The following is a 20,889-nucleotide window of genomic DNA, read 5'->3' as shown; positions in this document are numbered from 1 at the left end:
GAGTTTCCTTTGGAGTGTGAGATGCTTTGACAAAAGGTGTTCTATGATTGCCAGACACAAGTACATGTGTCTCCGCCCTCGGGGCCTAGCTATGCGAACACGGTTCACTCGACCGTTTGGCCCGGTACATCATTTTCCTATTAGGACCCCATTTGGCATTTTTTGGCTTTTTCGAGGGAATGATCTTCCGGGGGGATGCCCTCCAATGTTTGATGTTGATTGCAAAAGAAGCGTCAAATACTTGTTGAGTCTTCCTTAGGTAGCACGTGGATGTTGCCTCGTTAAAAACCTCATCGTGAAAACCCCTCCGGGGATAAAATCCGGTCGAAGGAAAAGAGTGCAACGCCTACTCGAGGGTACCCATGGAATTTTCAATCGGATGCCCTAGCAATAATACGGTTTTAGCATTGATATGTTCTAGTTATTCGGAAGTTGTTCGCCCTCTATGGTGCCGAGCTTATAAGACCCTTTGCCGACTACTCCGAGGACACGGTACAGTCCTTCCCAGTTTTGGCCTAGCTTTCCTTCATTAGTGTTTCGGGTGTTGAGAGTGTCTTTCCTTAGGACTAAGTCTCCGATCCCAAAATACCGGAGATTCTTTCTCCTGTTATAATACCTTTCGATTCTTTTCTTCTGGGCGGCCATTCGGATCAACGAGGCTTATCACTTTTCATCTAGTAGTTCGAGGGCCGTTGTCATGGACTCGTTGTTCGAGCTCTCGGCAGTGTGTTGGACTCTAGCGCTCGGCTCCCCGACTTCCACTGGTATTAAAGCCTCGGCTCCATATACTAGAGAGAAAGGCGTCTCCCCTGTGCTTGACTTGGAAGTTGTTCGGTATGCCCATAGTACTTCGGGCAGCGTTTCTCTCCACTTTCCCTTTGCGGTCTCCAGCTTCTTTTTAAGTTCTGAATGATGGTTTTATTTGTGGACTCAGCTTGGCTGTTTGCACACGGGTGGTAAGGCGTTGACAGGATTCTCTTGATTTTATGATCTTCAAGGAGCTGTGTTACCTTGCTCCCGATGAACTGCCTCCCGTCATCGCATGTTATTTCGGAGGGGATTCCGAATCGTCACATAATGTGATCCCATATGAAGTTAATGACTTCCTTTTCCCTTATTTTCTCGAAGTCCTGCGCTTCCACCCATTTTGAGAAATAATCAGTCATAAATAAAATGAATTTAGCTTTACCTGGTGCCGTTGGCAGGGGGCCAACGATGTCCAACAACCATATCCTTCTCTTTGTAGTTTTCGAGGTTGTCATTTTCTACTTTGTTTACTGAACCAGATATTTTGACCTGAAATCATATATTTTGGACAAGAAAAGTGTGAAAGATAACTTACGTTGTGTAATGAAACCAGCAAGAAAATAATCACTATTATTTCTAGCCTACGGTGGGCGCCAAACTGTTTACCGTGAAAATTGTAATAACAATTAAATTTGTTGATGGGACTCTAAGAATACGTGATCTACTTTTATGCTAGTTGTTTAAGCAGATGATGCTGTATGTATGAAATTTAGAGACAAAATGCAAGATAAAATAGAGTTGCAGTCAAACCGATGAGCTAGCCAATCGGGGCCTCGGACTTGCCGATACAGGGCCTCGAGGTCAGTTCCTGGGCTTCGGCTCGAGCTATTAAGGGTAATCGGGGAAGGGCTAACAGTTATAAAATAATCAACTAAGGCTCTTTATGACCATTAATAAGCAATAAATGAAGCACAAGTATGAAAGTTGTAAGTAAGAACAACAATATCGAGAGAGTATGTTAGAGAGAAAGGAGGGAGAGTTATTATATATTTCGTGAGAACAATTGGAACAACTGTCGCCCCTTACAAAATGACAAGGGTCCTCTTTATATATAAGAGGAATCCCTACACGATAGAAAATACATTAATTGTAAAGATATGGCGATGGGACGGCTAGACATGACACCCTGATTTGGGTTCAGAGTAGGCCGGCTAGGCTTTGCCAGACTTAGCAGTGTGCCTTGGGAACTCCCCTCTTTCCTAATATAGCCGTTGGTAAGCACTGCCCCAAGGTCGAATCCCGACAGCCTTCGAAGGTGAGTCTCGACCTCGGACTCGAACCCCGAGAAGCACGTTCGCGGGGCACCCTAATGACGGGGAAATCGGACCCCCCGGTTTTGCCATACACATGCAGGAATAAAAAATACCAGAATTATATACTGGTTCGGAGTAGTCCAGTCCCCTTGGGTTGCAAGGGTGTTCTCTTTCAGTGATCGAAGTTTCTTATGTACAGAATGGTTGATGTAGCTTTACACCAACAGAATAATCTCTATGTCACTTTTCTCTTCTTGATACAATGCCTCACCAGTGTTTATCTCCTTTTTTTCTCCCACTAATTACACAGCAGATCTATAAGAACTACAATGCTTGTTTGGAGTAGAACAAAAGGAGTGAAAATGGTTCGTTCAAAGTATATTTGCTTCATGTCTGGAACGTATGTATATATCCACTTTATGAGACTTTCTTCACTCGTGAATCTAGAGAGATTGCAAACCCAAGGGAGTCGATCCATGAAAGAAATTAGAGATTGATTCTTCCAAGAATAAAGTCAGGTTTCCATTGATCTTGCTTGATTTGTGGTCTTGATAAGCTTCTAATCCACTAGGCATATCTTTTAATTAATTGAGGCGTACCCGCTAGATCCCTTGATTTCTGCTTTAAACGATCTTCAATGCTTCCCTTTGCGATCTCGTTTCCCTTTGATTTTGGTACCTTACAGTAATAGCTTACATCAATCATTTATAGAATCAGTGATTGATACTTCTTCCGGATCCCCGCTGCTTTTTCCTTTTTTCATCGCTAATCATTGATTCCTTTCCTTGCGTTGCAAATTATTTCCTTAATCTATTCTTGAGTGGTATTGCATCATGATTCCTTTGTTTTATTCCTTGTGATCCTGCACCAAATGTGATATATAAACAACAATTAACTTCCCTGTAGTCGACTCCCCATCAACAGGTGCTTCAGTCGACTCTACTCATAGTTAGTTGACTCCCCCTCAACAGGTGCTTCAGTCGACTTCCCTTCAACATTTCCAACAGTCTGTCCTGCAATGTACAAACTTCTTTCTCCCCCTTTTTGACATCAGCAAAGAGGGGATATGTATATATGCTAAATATAGGCTAATATCATACATCATAGGCAAGCATGCAGAGTTTAGCAAAACATCCAGCGACTGGTTATCCAGTCAAAAACAACAAAACATCAAAAATTTATTTTTTGAAACTTCCACAACTAACGACGCAATAAATAATTAAGAGTCTTGCAAATTACCTCCTTCAGACGTTCAAAGCTGGCACTGGCTAAAACTGTCACCCTATCTATCCTGTCATGTACTTCCCTGAAAGCTTTGACTGCATCTTTCCAAGTTTGATAGTCTTAACTCTCATCTTTGAAACATCGGACCAGTCTCCTTGGAGATCGCATGGATGTCTCCAATAGTGGATTGAGCTACAACAAGAAGGTCCTTGATGATGATTAACTTGTCGTCAATACCAGTCAGTGTCACGCCTCCTTTTCACACACCCGAAGGTATATATAAGGTGTTTTTTCAATTTAAGTGACATTATTCGAAATGGGATTATTTATTCAATTTTATTCAGAGTCGCCACTTGGAGTGGTTTGTTTTCTGGTGTCCCAAGTCACCGGTTTATTTTGAAATCCGAAATCGAGGAAAAATTCGACTTTCATTTTGAAGTCTGCGAACCAGAAATTCTGAATAAGGAATTCTGTTAACCCGAGGGAAGGTGTTAGGCACCCCCGGATTCCGTGGTTCTAGCACGGTCGCTTAAACTATCGTAATTGGCCTGTTATCTGATTTTAATACATGTTTAGCCTATGGTATAATTTTAAATTATTAACCGCTTTTAATTAGTTTTAGGAGGATTCAACGTTATCAAAAATACGTCTTTGAACCATGCCACATGAAATGCACCAGCGGTCCACGACACATTTTATTTAACGTTATTAAGATTTGGATTTGGGTCACATGAAATGCACACCCGAGTTTAGGAAAGTAATTTTTTAAATAGCGCGCCTAAAGCAACTACGAACTTTCATGTTTGCGAGGGCCATGGAAAATTTTACTAAATGGCACGCCCTGATTTCTAAGGATTAAAATTAATTAAATGAGGGCCATGCGTTTTGAGATTATATTTGGCACGGCGCACCTCAAACTATTAAAGGGTCTAGTTAATTAAGGAAAGCCTAAAGGAATTCTAATTACTTTTTATTGCTAATGTTCGATGTTGGCCTAGAAATTAAAGGCCTGCATTAAACTAAAGCAAAACATTCAATTTTCAGGGCTTGGGCCAACAGTGGACCCAATTGCCAATCGCTGATTCCTTGGCAAGCACAACAACACAACTGGGCTTAACGTGAAGTCCAGGTCGAGAAAAGCTAAATGCTGATGAGAAAGATTAGCATAACTGGGCCAACACTTAGCAGCCCAGGTCCGACTCTGCACTAACACTTGATGTGGAAACATTCTTTCTATGAAAATCTAGAATTGGAACAGATACGAATACGCATTCAATGCCAACATATATTCCAAAATGAAGATTCAATTCCTAATATGATAGCAACTCTTACACAAATTATTTCACCATTTCATCATTGCAAATTCATTGGTTACAACTCATGCATACTCTGATTCAGACCAACACCTTTGACTCGAACTTTTCCAAAATGAACAAAATATAAAGAGTCAAGCTAAATCTGAAAATTCTCAGATCTGAAATCAAACTCAAATTCCATTTAAAAGTCCTTTTGAAATTCGAAGTGCTTATACATGAACAGGGGCAGAACTAAATTACAAATTTTTGAAATTAGTAGACTATGCTTCAGGCTACATATAAGCAAGTCTAAGAATATGATTAATGGGAAGCAAACTCAACTCAGATTTACTAGACAAAAGCAGGAATGGTTTGAACTAATCAGCATGTAACCCATAGCTATGAAAACACACTCAAAGCCAGCCAACCTCACAATCAAACTAAAGAGTTACAGTCTTCAGTTAATACATATTATACTAAATCTAAAAGACATTCATGAATCAACTACATTCCAACAAAATCCCCTATCTGAACATGTAGCCCTAATGACATGAATGACTACACATAAGAAAGATAGGCTAAAAGAAACACAAAACAGAATACAAGAAACTAAAAAAAACTGATGAAACAACAGAGAAGTAAAAATGGTCAATTCCTTCAACTGGAATTACATAGCTTGACATAACAGCCTAAACAAACTTCATTTCCATTCATGGTTTGAAGGAAATACCTGGAAATAAAAGGGAAACAAAGAAGTGAAACTAAGCCCAGAGTTAGCAATGAAACATTGCAGAAACCAGCAAATTAACACCAAAACTTCAAACCAATCTGAACCCTTTCAAACCCAGATTCACGACCTTGGAAGCTTTTTTAGAAAATAATAAACTCTTCATAGGAATCAAAGAACCAAAACCAAGTCCTAACTCAAGCAATTTTCAGTAACTTTCAAGCTTAAAAGGAGACTCGGTCGTTTTTAATTATTTGTATTTTTAATCTTCCAAAATCTGACTTGTGAATGAAGAAAGAGTGCCTTTATAGGCAAGCCTTAGGGCAGCATACAATGGGTTCAGTTTTGCACATTAAACCTTTTAGAATTTTCATTTTTGCTGCTGTACCCTTAGCTTAAAATTCTGTATTTCAGTTTAGTCCTAAAGACACCTTCCCAGAAGCTTCCTAGATCAGTTATCAATATATTCCCTATCCTAAATTTCCAAATTAACCGTTAATACCCCTGTTTTTCACTGCAGAAATCTCATGAGTCAAGTTGACCCAATGGCTTAAGCTCTAAAACTGGGCTGACCAAAACCGGATTGAATCCCTTTTGGGGTTCTGAATTCCAAAAACCCAATTCAATTGGCCATCAAAATTACCCAACTAAATGACCTATTGAGTCATAAAGACTCCTAAGGTCTTGGGCTTAAAGAAAATAGAAACAAATTAAAATTCGAATAAAATCTAATACAAAATAGAATCATGCTAATTGAAATAACTTAAAACTAACATGCGTAAAGAAAATGACTCTGAAGAACAAGAAAAACAAAAAGAAATCAAGAAGAAAAGAAAGAAACAGAAGATGATGAGATAGGAGATAAAAATGAAAGGAAAATGAGGAAAAGATAACAAAAGAAAAAGAAAAGTACCTAAACAGGCTCGGACAGTAAAGAAATGAAACGAGTCTTCAATCTTCAAATTTAGGCCGAGCTTGACCTTAATCGTGTGTTCTTATCAAGAACACACGAATAAAACCAAACTAGACCTTAATCCTCACTGAAATCTCGATTTTGGGGGGGGGGGGTTTGGGATTTCAGGGTTCATCGCTTCAAATAAGATTCGACGGAATCTAGGGTGATTTGAAGGAAACAGAGTAGAGATTGGGGAAGAGGAGGTAATGGGGAGTTTGTGGTGTTATTTTGGGGCTTATTTGAGGTAGCGCCGCCGGTTACAATGGCAGAAATTCAGGACGGCGCTAGGGCTAAATCGAGTCTCTAAAGATGGGAGATGAAGAGAGACGGAGACAAGTTAGGGGGGGTAAGGGCTTCAGACACTTTTACAGTAAAGATACAGTAGTTCCGAGCCCTTGGATGATGGAAATCCAACGGCTGTGATCAAACGGGCATAAAACGGGGTCGTTTGGGAGTTACACGCGTGGACCGGGTAGGAGACATGGATCTGGGCCGGGATTTGGTCGGGTTTCAGGGTGAAGGGGGAATTTGATTTGGGCTTGGGGAATTAAAGGATTTGGCCCAAAAATCTGAATCTTTCCAATTCTTTTCCTTTTTCTTTTATTTCAAAATTCTTTTTTCTTTTCAAAATTAAAAATAGAACCTAAATTAATTCCTAAACCAAATTATCCTACAAAATTAAATTAATTAACTCTAAATATTGATTAAAAAACCAAAATAAAAGAAAAACTACAAAATTCGAAGATAAAAATTAAAAATGCAAAAAATGAATTATTTTTTTTTTGTGTTTTTTTCCATTTTTGAAAAACGAACTAATTTACTAATTAATCTAAAAATGTAAAATCAAATCCTAAATGCAAATGCAATGTAAAATTAAATCTCAACTCAGGGATTGAAGCCCTAATGTTGGAAAGAAGGCGACTAGGGAATGGAGGCCCTATGTCAAAGATTTCAACTTAAGGTTTGGAGCCCTAATATTGGCAATAGGCCACTAGGGAATGGAGGCCCTATGTCTAAAAATCTCAACTCAGGGATTGGAGCCCTAATGTTGGCAAAAAGGCGACTAGAGAATGGAGGCCCTATGTCTAAAAATCTCAACTCAGGGATTGGAGCCCTAATGTTGGCAAAAAAGCGACAAGGGAATGGAGGCCCTATGTCTAAATATCTCAACTCAGGGATTGGAGCCCTAATGTTGGCAAAAGGCGACTAGGGAATGGAGGCCCTATGTCTAAATCTCAACTTAGGATTGGAGCCCTAATGTTGGCAAAAAGGCGACTAGGGAATGGAGGCCCTATGTCTAAAAATCTCAACTTAGGGATTGGAGCCCTAATGTTGGCAAAAAGGCGACTAGGGAATGGAGGCCCTATGTCTAAAATTCTCAACTTAGGGATTGGATCCCTAATATTGGCAAAAAGGCGACTAGGGAATGGAGGCCCTATGTCTAAATCTCAACTTAGGGATTGGAGCCCTAATGTTGGCAAAAAGGCGACTAGGGAATGGAGGCCCTATGTCTAAAAATCTCAACTCAGGGATTGGAGCCCTAATGTTGGCAAAAGGCGACTAGGGAATACATGCCCTATGTCTAAAAAGCTCAACTCAGGGATTGGAGCACTAATGTTGGCAAAAAGCGACCAGGGAATGGAGGCCCTATGTTTAATAAGCTCAACTCAGGGATTGGAGCTCTAATGTTGGCAAAAAGGCGACTAGGGAATAGAAGCCCTATGTCTAAAAACTCAACTCAGGGATTGGAGCCCTAATGTTGGCATATGGCGACTAGGGAATGGAGGCCCTATGTCTAAAAAGCTCAACTCATGGATTGGAACCCTAACATTGGCAAAAAGGCGACTTGGAAATGGAGGCCCTGTATCTAAAAACTCAACTCAGGGATTGGAGCCCTAATGTTGGCAAAAGGCGACTAGGGAAGGGAGGCCATGTGTCTAAAATCTCAACTTAGGGATGCAGCCCTAATGTTGGTAAAAGGCGACTAGGGAATGTAGGCTCTATGTCTAAAAATCTCAACTCAAGGATTGGAGCCCTAATGTTGGCAAAAAGGCGACTAGGGAATGGAGGCCCTATGTCTAAAATTCTCAACTTAGGGATTGGAGCCCTAATGTTGGCAAAAGGCGACTAGGGAATGGAGGCCCTATGTCTAAAAATCTCAACTCAGGGATTGGAGCCCTAATGTTGGCAAAAAAGGCGACTAGGGAATGGAGACCCTATGTCTAAAATCTCAACTTAGGGATTGGAGCCCTAATGTTGGCAAAAGGCGACTAGGGAATGGAGGCCCTATGTTTAAAAATCTCAACTCAGGGATTGGAGCCCTAATGTTGGCAAAAGGCCGACTAGGGAATGGAGGCCCTATGTCTAAAAATCTCAACTCAGGGATTGGAGCCCTAATGTTGGCAAAAAAGGCGACTAGGGAATGGAGGCCATATGTCTAAAAAGGCACAACTCAAGGATTGCAGCCCTAATGTTGGCAAAACGCGACTAGGGAATGGAGGCCCTATGTCTAAGAAGGCACAACTCAGGGAATGGTGCCCTAATATTGGCAAAAGGCGACTAGGGAATGGAGGCCCTGTGTCTAAAAAGGCACAACTCAGGGATTGGAGCCCTAATATTGGCAATCCCTAATGTTGGCAATATCGACTAGGGAATGGAGGCCCTATGTCTAAAAAGGCAAAACTCAGGGATTGGAACCCTAATGTTGGCAAAAGGCGACTAGGGAATGGAGGCCCTATGTCTAAAAAGCTCAACTCAGGGATTGGAGCCCTAATGTTTGCAAAAAGGCGACTAGGGAATGGATGGCAAAAAAGGCGACTAGGGAATGGAGACCCTATGTCTAAAATCTCAACTTAGGGATTGGAGCCCTAATGTTGGCAAAAGGCGACTAGGGAATGGAGGCCCTATGTCTAAAAAGCCCAACTCAGGGATTGGAGCCCTAATGTTGGCAAAAGGCGACTAGGGAATGGAGGCCCTATGTCTAAAAAGGCACAACTCAGGGATTGGAGCCCTAATGTTGGCAAAAGGCGACTAGGGAATGGAGGCCCTATGTCTAAAAAGGCACAACTCAGGGATTGGAGCCCTAATGTTGGCAAAAGGCGACTAGGGAATGGAGGCCCTATGTCTAAAAAGGCACAACTCAGGGATTGGAGCCCTAATGTTGGCAAAAGGCGACTAGGGAATGGAGGCCCTATGTCTAAAAAGGCACAACTCAGGGATTGGAGCCCTAATGTTGGCAAAAGGCGACTAGGGAATGGAGGCCCTATGTCTAAAAAGGCACAACTCAGGGATTGGAGCCCTAATGTTGGCAAAAGGCGACTAGGGAATGGAGGCCCTATGTCTAAAAAGGCACAACTCAGGGATTGGAGCCCTAATGTTGGCAAAAGGCGACTAGGGAATGGAGGCCCTATGTCTAAAAAGGCACAACTCAGGGATTGGAGCCCTAATGTTGGCAAAAGGCGACTAGGGAATGGAGGCCCTATGTCTAAAAAGGCACAACTCAGGGATTGGAGCCCTAATGTTGGCAAAAGGCGACTAGGGAATGGAGGCCCTATGTCTAAAAAGGCACAACTCAGGGATTGGAGCCCTAATGTTGGCAAAAGGCGACTAGGGAATGGAGGCCCTATGTCTAAAAAGGCACAACTCAGGGATTGGAGCCCTAATGTTGGCAAAAGGCGACTAGGGAATGGAGGCCCTATGTCTAAAAAGGCACAACTCAGGGATTGGAGCCCTAATGTTGGCAAAAGGCGACTAGGGAATGGAGGCCCTATGTCTAAAAAGGCACAACTCAGGGATTGGAGCCCTAATGTTGGCAAAAGGCGACTAGGGAATGGAGGCCCTATGTCTAAAAAGGCACAACTCAGGGATTGGAGCCCTAATGTTGGCAAAAAGGCGACTAGGGAATGGAGGCCCTATGTCTAAAAATCTCAACTCAGGGATTGAAGCCCTAATGTTGGAAAGAAGGCGACTAGGGAATGGAGGCCCTATGTCAAAGATTTCAACTTAAGGATTGGAGCCCTAATATTGGCAATAGGCGACTAGGGAATGGAGGCCCTATGTCTAAAAATGTCAACTTAGGGATTGGAGCCCTAATGTCGGCAAAAAGGCAAAGGCGATTAGGGAATGGAGGCCCTATGTCTAAAAATCTCAACTTAGGGATTGGAGCCCTAATGTTGGCAAACTAAAAGGCGACTAGGGAATGGAGGCCCTATGTCTAAAATCTCAACTCAGGGANGATTTCAACTTAGGGATTGGAACCCTAATATTGGCAATAGGCGACTAGGGAATGGAGGCCCTAGGTTTAAAAATCTCAACTCAAGGATTGGAGCCCTAATGTCGGCAAAAAGGCGACTAAGGAATGGAGGACCTATGTCTAAAAATCTCAACTCAGGGATTGGAGCCCTAATGTTGGCAAAAAGGCGACTAGGGAATGGAGGCGCTATGTCTAAAATCTCAACTTAGGGATTGGAGCCCTAATGTCGGCAAAAGGTGAATAGGGAATGGAGGCTCTGTGTCTAAAATCTCAACTCAGGGATTGAAGCACTAATGTTGGAAAGAAGGCGACTAGGGAATGGAGGCCCTATGTCTAAGATTTCAACTTAGGGATTGGAGCCCTAATATTGGCAATAGGCGACTAGGGAATGGAGGCCCTATGATTAATAATCTCAACTCAGGGATTGGAGCCCTAATGCTGCAAAAAGGTGACTAGGGAATGGAGGCCCTATGTCTAAAAATCTCAACTCAGGGATTGGAGCCCTAATGTTGGCAAAAAGGCGACTAAGGAATGGAGGCCCTATGTCTAAAAAACTCAACTTAGGGATTGGAGCCCTAATGTTGGCAAACCAAAAGGCGAATGTTGGCAAAGAAGGCGACTAGGGAATGGAGGCCTATGTCTAAAATCTCAACCAGGGATTAGAGCGCTATATTGGAAAAGCGTAAAAGTAGAGATTGGGTTCCTAAGCTACCTTTTTGAATTTTCTTCCTGTGTTTTTTTTTTATTTCAATTTCCTTCCTTTTTGTTATTTCACGGAATGAGTAAATGCGGGAAAAACTTGGAGGGGACTTCCCTTTTTATGGATTGTTGCTGCAAAGCTGTTTCTAGCACTTGCGCACTTCTTTTTTTTTGTTGCACCTGCTTCTTGCACGGGTTCTTTGGATTGCACCTGTTTCAAATTTTCAAGCAAAGAACAATTGTTAGTTTGAAACGGTGGTTGATTTTGTGGCCTTGATTGTTTTTGATCACTTGATATCGGCCCAACTTCTTTGATGAAGGTCTCAATTGCAACTGCTTGTTTCCTGGGACTAATTTCATTTCAGGCCTTGGGAACCTCTGGTTTTTCCAGACTTTGCCCTGACGGTTGGTCGGTGGAACTCAACTTTTTGGACTTTATTTTGCGTTGGTAGGTCTTTCCTTTCTGACTTCCTTTTCTTTTTCTTTTTCTTCTTCTTTTTTGTCATTTTTTTTTCGGAACATTGGGGAACTTCTTGGCTCCTCAAACTTTGCTGCAATGGCTAGTCGCGTGGGACTTAACCTCTTCCAACTTTATTTCGCCTTTGTAGGCCTTTCTTTTCTGGCTTCTTTTTTCCAAACATCAAATTCAGAACATTTGGGGTACCTTGGCTTTTTTCAACTCCTTGCCAAGACAGTTAGCCACGTGGGACTCAACCTTTTCAACTTCATTTGTCTGTATAGGCGCTCCATTTGATTTTCTCTTTCCAAGAGTTTTGATTTCAAAGCATCGGCCGCCATAGCTAGTCGGGGTCGACTTGATGCCTGTGATGAGGCTGGGTGCCCTTCTGCACATTATCTCGCGCCAAATGAGAACCCTGCAAGTCAGTCTTGCCATCCTTTCTTTGTCTTAGTTTCGGAACAGTGTTTGACCGAAAGGGATTCAAAGAAAACAAACAATGGAATGGAGAATGAGTTTAAAACAAGAAGTGTCCTTTTCGGAGAAAGGAAAGAAGGACTTATCTGGAGTACATGCGGACTTCAATGAACATGACATGTCTTTTGGACTGAATGCCTGATCTGTGTAAACCGTCCGACTCTCAGAAACATCACACCTTTTGCTTCAAAATTCGAGAAACCTTGCCAGGACTTTGTCGGCGCCGATGGCTGTGAGGATCCTCTTTTCGATCAGTAGCGCCCTTGGCGGGTTTTCACTAGCTGACTACTCTCATTTCTCTTCTCACCATCGCCTTATAGTGCCCTTTGCGAGTTTTCACTGACAAGACGCTCTCATTTTTCATTTATATGCTTACCATCGCCTCATAGTGCCCGTGTGGGTTTTCACCAATAAGACTCTCATTTCAGTTCTCTCATTTTGTTGTATCAAATCCAAGTAGCTACATTCTCCGATCCTTGGATATTCTCATCGATTGATCGGAAGGATTTGAAAGTATTTGGGTAAAATGATTTAGACTGAATTAGAACTTTGGAACCATTCAGGTGGGATCATCGCCGAACCATTATAACTTCTGCCCCAGTTTCACTTTTGGGGGAATTTGGATTTTTATTTTGGTGTTGAACCCCAGAGAGAGGCTGCCTACATATCCTTTCGGAATCAAGTCGAACATAGTTCAGAGAAACTTTGTTTTTTTTATTTTCTTTTGTTTTCTTTTCTTTTTTCTTTTCTTTTCCTGTTCCTTTCTTTTTTTATCTTTGTCTTTTCTTCCTCTTTTTTTTTTATTTCATTTTTTCAAATCAATATTCTTCTTTTTTTGTTCACTAACACTCTCAGGTTCCAAAGAGGGTAATCAAAGAAAGGTAACCGGCTCCAAGGGTTGGCAAGGGTTGATAGTGTTTGGGTAGCGAGAAAGAAAGCCTTCTTCATCCCAATCGGAGAACATTAATGCTATATCGAGGATCCAACATAGTATCTTTTGACTGCATTTGCATTGACAGTTGTTTCAGAGACATTTCCTTCGATGTATCCCAAGTACAACGCACTCTTTTGGCAGTACTCTGGTTGCAATGTATGGACCTTTCCAATCTGGAACCAATTTTCCTTCAGCTGTTCCAACTCTTTGTTTTATTTCTTTAGATTTATCTTCTTTGCATTCTGGCTGTTGACTCATTATTTTGAAGTCTGACAGCGCCTTAGGATCTGGGCATGAAGTCCGCAAGCATGTCATGTTATTGAAATCTGCATTTAACAGAATTGAAAAGAGAATAAGAAAATGACAAAATTAAGAAAAGAGACATTCCTGGACAATGAAATATTAATTTCATTTGATTTTTTTTGGATTTTTGATGATTGTTTTTAGTTTTTGAAGATAGAAGGGTTTACATCGGAAAATAAGACAATAAAGTAAAACATCTGGATCACACTCTGAAATAATCCGGACGCAGAAAGGATAGCAAGACTGGCTACCGAGACTCCCGTCTGATTGGGATTTTTGAGGCTTGGCCACCGTTTTTTTGGCTTTTCTTCTGTCTCGGCAATGGCTGCAATGGCCTTCAGTGCCGGATCAAATTCCTCATCTTCACAAATCATTCCGACTATTGGCCCAATGTTGTGGACAGGCAACAGATTGTTGATTACATCAGGAGCTTCTACATCCCGAAAAACAATTCTTTCAGCTTTAATCAAATCTTCAACTGCTTTTTTGAGGGTCCAACAGTCCTCTGTACTGTGTCCTACTGCTCCAGAGTGGTATTCACATATAGCATCAGCTCGGTGTGAGGGGGACTCGGGGTTCGGCCTGTTCGGGGCCACTGGCTGCAGGAAAACTTGCCTGACTAGCTTTTGGAACAAACCCGAGTATGATTCACCAATAGGGGTGAACTGATTCCTTTTGAAAGACTCTCTTGGGAGAGGATTGTACTGGGGAACATTTGATTGGAGATTATATGGAGCTTGGTAAGGATGGGCATTTCTGGGAGGTAGAGCTCGATTTTGTGTATAATATTATGGCCGCGTGCAAGGTTGCGCGTTCATCACCGCATACCAACAAAACCAACCACCTGAACAGAACTTGGCTATTTGCTCACACCGACAAACTTGTTAGTCTTGAGACATTTAACATATAGGAAATCGCACGTTGGGATGCAATGCACCTAACAGTTAAATGCTTCTACCGTGTGTTATAACGGTTGCATGTTTCATCCTAGCCTTAACTAAACCTTTCAGTATATACCTCTTTTCTTTTATTTTTTGCCCCTCTTTAATCACTCTTGATTTTATTTCATCTCGTTTTTGCCACTCTTTTATTTTTGGCACTCTCTTTTTTTTCTTTTTTTTTCTTTTTTGTCACTTTTCTTTCTTTTTCACTCAATTTTTCTTTCTCTCTTTTTTTTCAGTTTATTTTTTTACTCAATTTATTTTATAGCTATGATCGAGTCCGATGGGGATTGCCTACGTATCATGACACCGCATGAATCAGATCTCGTGTAGTTCGGGAAGATTGGGAATTGAGTAAACTAACTTTTTTTTATAAAACTCAAAGCATGGAGCTTTAAGGCAAAAGAAAAATATTTTTGATTTTTTTCGAATTTTTTTTTCTTTTGGAATTTTCTAAAAAATGCTTTAAAAGAAGAAAGCGATTTTTTTTTTTTTGGGATTTTTGATTTTGATTTTGATTTTATTTTTGAAAGAAAGACTTCTAAAAATTCATTTTCTTTTGATTGGAACTTTGGGAATTTCGAAAGTAAAAAGAAAATATTTTTTGTTTGAATTTTCATTTGTTTTCTCTTCTTCTAAGGAAGAAAGAAAATATTTTTGGATTTTAGATGTAACCTCTTAATTTTCGAAAGAGGGACTTTTTTAAGAAAAATGTTTTGAATTTCTAAGCCTTTATTTATTTACAAAAGTACTTCTAAAGAAAAGCAAAAATAGTTTTTGGACTTAAATTTTTCAATTTTTTTTAATTGACCTTTATGAAAGAAAGAAATCTAAAGAGTGTTTCTTTTGGATTTTTGTTTCTGATTTTTTTTTTGATTTTTTGTTTGGCAAAATACTTCAAAATGAAAGAAACCCGTATTTTTGGATTTTGATTTTTATTGATTTTTCTTTTTTCGTATGAAAGACATTAGAAAGAAGGAAACCATTTTGAGTTTAAAAAACTTCATTTTTTTTTTTGAATTTTCTAAGGAAAGATTTCTAAAGAAAGAACGGAAAGAAAATATTTTTTGATTTTTTTTGAAAATTGGGGTCGGAACCGATGAGGTTTGCCTACGTATCTCACATCCGGTGAGAATCAGACTCGCGTAGTTCGGTCAACTTTGACGGAACGAGGAAAACATGGCACTTGAAAATTTTAGCTCATTTTGAAATGACTTTTCTTTTTTCAGAATTTCGGCAGAGTTTCAGAATTTTCTAAATACCTACCTCTCACTTTTTTTGTTTTTTATTTTCTCTTTTTTTTTTCTCTTTTGATTTTGTTTCCCTATTCTAGAAGTCGGTCAACATGCAAGCCGAATCAAACAAATGCGCAAGTAGCACGTAAGATGCATCAGGATGGTCTTTTCATTTCGGATACACCTGTCCTAGACAGACCTAGTAAAAATATTTTCTAATTGATCAGTGGTGCCAACAAATAATAATTCTATATCTCCCTTGAGGACATGATCTCTAATAAAATAATATTTGATATCTATACAGTTAGCCCAAGAATGATGCACATGATTCTTTGAAAGACATATAGCACTAGAGTTGTCACAAAATATTTGAATAGGTTTAAAAAATAATTCATAGTCACCCAGTTAATGAGACATCTATAGTAACTGTGCACAACATTGTCCAATGGCAATATATTCTCCTCTGTTGTGGATAATGCAACTAAGCCTTGTTTCTTACTGTTCCATGATATTAAAGCCTTTCCCAGTAATTGACATGTTCCGCTAGTGCTTTTTCTGTCTTCTTTATCACCTGCAAGATCAGCATCTGAAAAACCTTCCAGCTTAAAAATATTAGAACGTGGATACCATAGTCCATATGATATAGTTCCGATGAGATAACAAATTATTCTCTTTACTGCTGTCAGATGCGACTTCTTAGGAGCTGACTGAAACTTGCACATTTACATACACTAAACATAAAATCCGATCGACTGGCAGTTAAACAAAGCAAACAACCAATCATTCTACGATATTTAGTTTCGTCAACAGGATTTCCCTTTTTATCCTTGTCAATACTTGTTGCTCGGCTCATAGGCGTGCCAATTGCTTTAGCACTGCTCATACCAAACTTCTGGATTAACTCGTTTGTATATTTCGTCTGGCACACAAATGTTCCTTCTTCGGATTGTTGAATTTTTGGGCCAAGGAAAAACGTATGTTCACCCATCATGCTCATTTCAAACTCACTTGGAATAAGATTGGCGAATTCCTTGCACAAAAGAGGGTTAGCACTTCCAAATATAATATCATCAACATAAACTTGAATAATAAGATTACCTTCTGATGATCTTTTGATGAATAGTGTAGTATCTAGTTTAACTCTTATAAACCCATGATCAAGTAGAAATGAACTAAGCCTTTCGTACCAGGCCCGTGGAGTTTGTTTAAGACCATATAGAGCTTTGGTCAACTTATACACATGGTAAGGAAATTTTGAGTCTTCAAAGCGAGGAGGGTTTTTTACATATACCTCATCATCAATAAAGCCATTTAAAAAGGCACTTTTGATATCCATCTGAAAAAGTCTAAATCATTTGAAAGATGCGTATGCAAGAGGAATCCCTATAGATTCTAGTCGGGCTACTGGTGCAAAGGTTTCATCGTAGTTGACTCCTTCCTACTATGAGTATCCTTGAGCTACTAATCAGGCTTTGTTTCTCACAACCTTTCCATCCTCATTAAGCTTATTTCTGAAAACCCATTTTGTTCCAATTACAGTAGCATCTGCAGGCTTAGGCAATAGTTTCCAATCTTGTTTTGTATCAAATTGATCTAGTTCTTCCTGCATTGCTTGTACCCAGCTGGAGTCTTTTAGGGCTTCCTCAACCTTTTTTGGTTCAATCAGGGAGATGAGTGCTAGATTTTCCTTTTTCTTGAGAGCTCCCCTTGTTTTCCTTCCATCACTTGGATCTCCTATGATAAACTCTAGAGGATATTCTGATTCACTTATCCACTCATTAGGACGTGTTGCACTCGTATGAGCAGTTGACTCCTTCTGTGATTCTAGTCGACTGTTGACAGGCTCATTAGCCGACTATATGACTCTGTCTAGCCTATCAGTCAACTTTTGAGTTTTGCTTGACTGTGGTGTTTCTTGACTGATATCCTCATCACCTACAATAATTCCTTCCTTGGTCGTAGTGCTATTTTCATCAAATATGACATGTATTGATTCTTCTATAGATAAATTATGTTTATTATAAACTCTAAAAGATCTACTGTTAATGGAATAACCCAGAAAAATACCTTCATCACTTCTTGGATCAAATTTTCAAAGATTGTCCTTACCATTGTTGTGAATAAAACATTTGCTTCCAAAAGGATAGATATAACCTATGTTGGGTCGTTTACCTTTCCATAGTTCATATGGAGTCGTGTGTTGAGAATGTGGCAGGCTGTGCTGACAGCTTCTACCCAAAAATGGTTTGGCAAGGAATATTCTAGTATCATTGTTCCTACCATATCTTGTAGTGTTCTATTTTTCCGCTCAAGTACTCCATTCTTTTGAGGTGATCTTGGAGCTGAGAAGTTGTGGGTATATCCTTGATCATAGCAGAAATCTTCAAATACTCTACTTTCGAATTCTCTTCCATGATCACTTTGAATAGTTGTAATCAGATACTCCTTTTCTCTTTCAACTTTCTTACAGAAGATCTCAAAGTTTTTCAAAGCTTCATCATCGTGAGATAGAAAAATCACCCATGTAAAACATGTGTAGTCATCAACAATAACAAAAGCATATCGTTTTCCTCCTATACTAGCAGTTCTGATGGGTCCAAACAAATGCATATGGAGCAATTGCAAAGACCTGGTGGCAGGCACAATGTCTTTGTTTTTGAAGGAGTTTCTAGTTTGTTTACCAATTTGACATGCATCACATACATGCTTTCTGGAAAAGTTGAGTTTAGGGAGACCAATAACTAAATCATGCTTGGAGAGTTTCTCAATAAGATGCATGCTTCCATGATCAAGTTTCTTATGCCACAACCATGAATCATCAGATATAGATGCTAAGCAGATGTGACTATCTAGATTTTCAAAACCATCATGAATATAAGCATTTTCATACCTTTTTCCTGGGAGTATTATTTTACCTGTCTCATCTGTAATGGCACAACCTATTTTCATGAATTAACTTCGTACCCTGAATCACATAGTTGACTTATACTTAGGAGATTGTAGTTGAGTCCATCAACAAGATACACTTCAGTAATATCAAAATTGTTATTGAATGGAACTGTGCTAGCGCCAACTATCTTTCCTTTTGAGTCATCGCCAAATTTGACACTCCCTCCATTTATCTTGTAACTTCTTCGAACAGGTTTTGTCACCTGTCATGTGGCTGGAACACGCATTATCTAAGTACCATTTTCCTTTGCTGCTCTTCCTGTGGTGTTCCTACAAAATACAATTATCACTTTCTTTTAGGCACCCAAGCTTGTTTGGTTCCTTGTTGGTTAGTTCTATAAAGATCATGATTGTTTTTGGGTTTCAAAATCCATCCTGAAACATTGGATTTACGAAATCGACAAAAAGAATATTTATGTCCACTTTTATTACAGTAGTGACACATATAGCTAATCTATTTTTTGATCTTCCACTTGGGTTAGTACTTGTGGACTCGTAACTAATAGGTCTTTTTCCAGTTGGCTTGTAAGTCGCCTGGTTAGACTTGACAAAAATGTGACTGGTGGACTTGCACATGCCATTAATTTGCATTTGCAATTCCTGAATTTCATCTTGAAGTACTTCTTTTTCAATTTCACATACTTCAAGCTTGAGTTCCTAATCTTTCTTTTCCCTATTGAGTCTCCTTAGTTCATTCATCATTTTTTGAGACTCGTTTAGATTAAGGTCAAGAATATCCTGCAATTCATTACATCTGTTACAGATATAAGATCTTACCTCGCTTGTTTCATTGCCATGAAACATTTTCATTATCATCTTTGTATTTGTCGTCTGATGAATCTTCATCGGTCCAGCAGCCGGAGAGTTTGTTCACGTCGTTTTCCAGAATTGTATTGAAGCATAGATTTGCTATTTCCTCGTGTTCCGAACTGTCTTCATCACTCCAGCTGCCAAAAATATTTGTTTTTATTGAATCCTCTAGAAAATTTTCTTTTAAGATCTAGGCATTTAGCTTGTACATGACCATATCGTCCACACTCATTACATATTCCATCGTTCTTGTCACAACCCAAACCATTGGGCCACGAAGGGCACCCGGTACCTTACTTAACCGAGTACCAACGTAACCTATCTTTCTTATTAATCACATCATCATATATATGTGACGACCCGGCCGGTCGTCTTAAGAATTAACGCCCCGATCCCCTATTAACTGCTTTCCCCAAGTTTATTTCTGCCATTTTGATTTGCGGGGACGTTAGGTTTTGAGTTTCGAAGAGTTCTGGGACACTTAGTCCCTAAATGAGAGCTTAAGTGTTGGAAAATGGTCCATAGTCAGAACAGTGTGAAGACGGCCTCGGAACAGAAATTCGATGGTTTCGTTAGCTTCGTTAGGTGATTTCGGGGTCGGGAGCGTGTTCGGAATGTGTTTTGGAGGTTCGTAGCTAATTTAGGCTTGAAATGCTGAAAGTTTAAACTTTGAAGTTTCCGGTTCGATAGTGAGATTTTGATTCGAGGGTCGGAATGGAATTTCGGAAGTTGCAGTAGCTCCGTCATGTCATTTGGGATGTGTGTGCAAAATTTCAGGTCATTCGGACGTGTTTTGCTTAGCTTTTTGATCAAAAGCGTGTTTTGTGAGAATTTGAAGTTCTTAGGCTTGAATCATTGATTAATTCGAGTTTCCGGCATTGTTTTAGGTGGTTTAAGGATTGGTACAAGTTTGAATAAGGTATTAGGTGTTATTGGTGCTTTTGGTTGAGGTCCCGGGGGCCTCGTGGTGATTTCGGATGGTTGATGGGAAGATCGGAGAAGTGTTGCAGCAGCTGAAGCATTGCTGCTTCTGGTATTTTTGCATCTGCGGCTTGGGAACCGCAGATGCGGTGCCGCAGATGCGGCATGGAGGACCGCAGAAGCGGGGTTGGCCAAGCTGATCAGGTTCCGCAGATGCGGTGGGATTTCCGCAGAAGCAGACCCGCATCTGCGAGGTCAGGACTGCAGGTGCAGAAATTTGCACTTTAAAAGGTTCCGCAGATGCGGTGGGATTTCCGCAGAAGTGGATCCGCATCTGCGAGAGCAGGACTGCAGGTGCAGAATTTAGGTTATTAAATGAAATCGCAGAAGCGGCTTAAGTTCCGCAGAAGCGGGACCGCAGGTGCGGTCCCTTGACCGCAGAAGCAGACATCACTGGACTGAAATATGAAATTCAAGGGTTTAGTTTCAAAAGTTAGAAAAATCAATTGGAGCTCGGGAGAGGGCGATTTTGAGAGGGATTTGAAGAGGAGATCATTGGGTAACGTTTCTTTAATCACTTCTAGCTATTTTATCATTTAAATTCGGATTGGGGATCAAAAATTGGAAGAAACTTCTTAGACCGAATTATT

This window comes from Nicotiana attenuata, unplaced genomic scaffold (genome assembly GCF_001879085.1).
Source record: "Nicotiana attenuata strain UT unplaced genomic scaffold, NIATTr2, whole genome shotgun sequence".
Classification (NCBI taxonomy): domain Eukaryota; kingdom Viridiplantae; phylum Streptophyta; class Magnoliopsida; order Solanales; family Solanaceae; genus Nicotiana; species Nicotiana attenuata.
Note: the sequence above shows the minus strand (reverse complement) of the source record.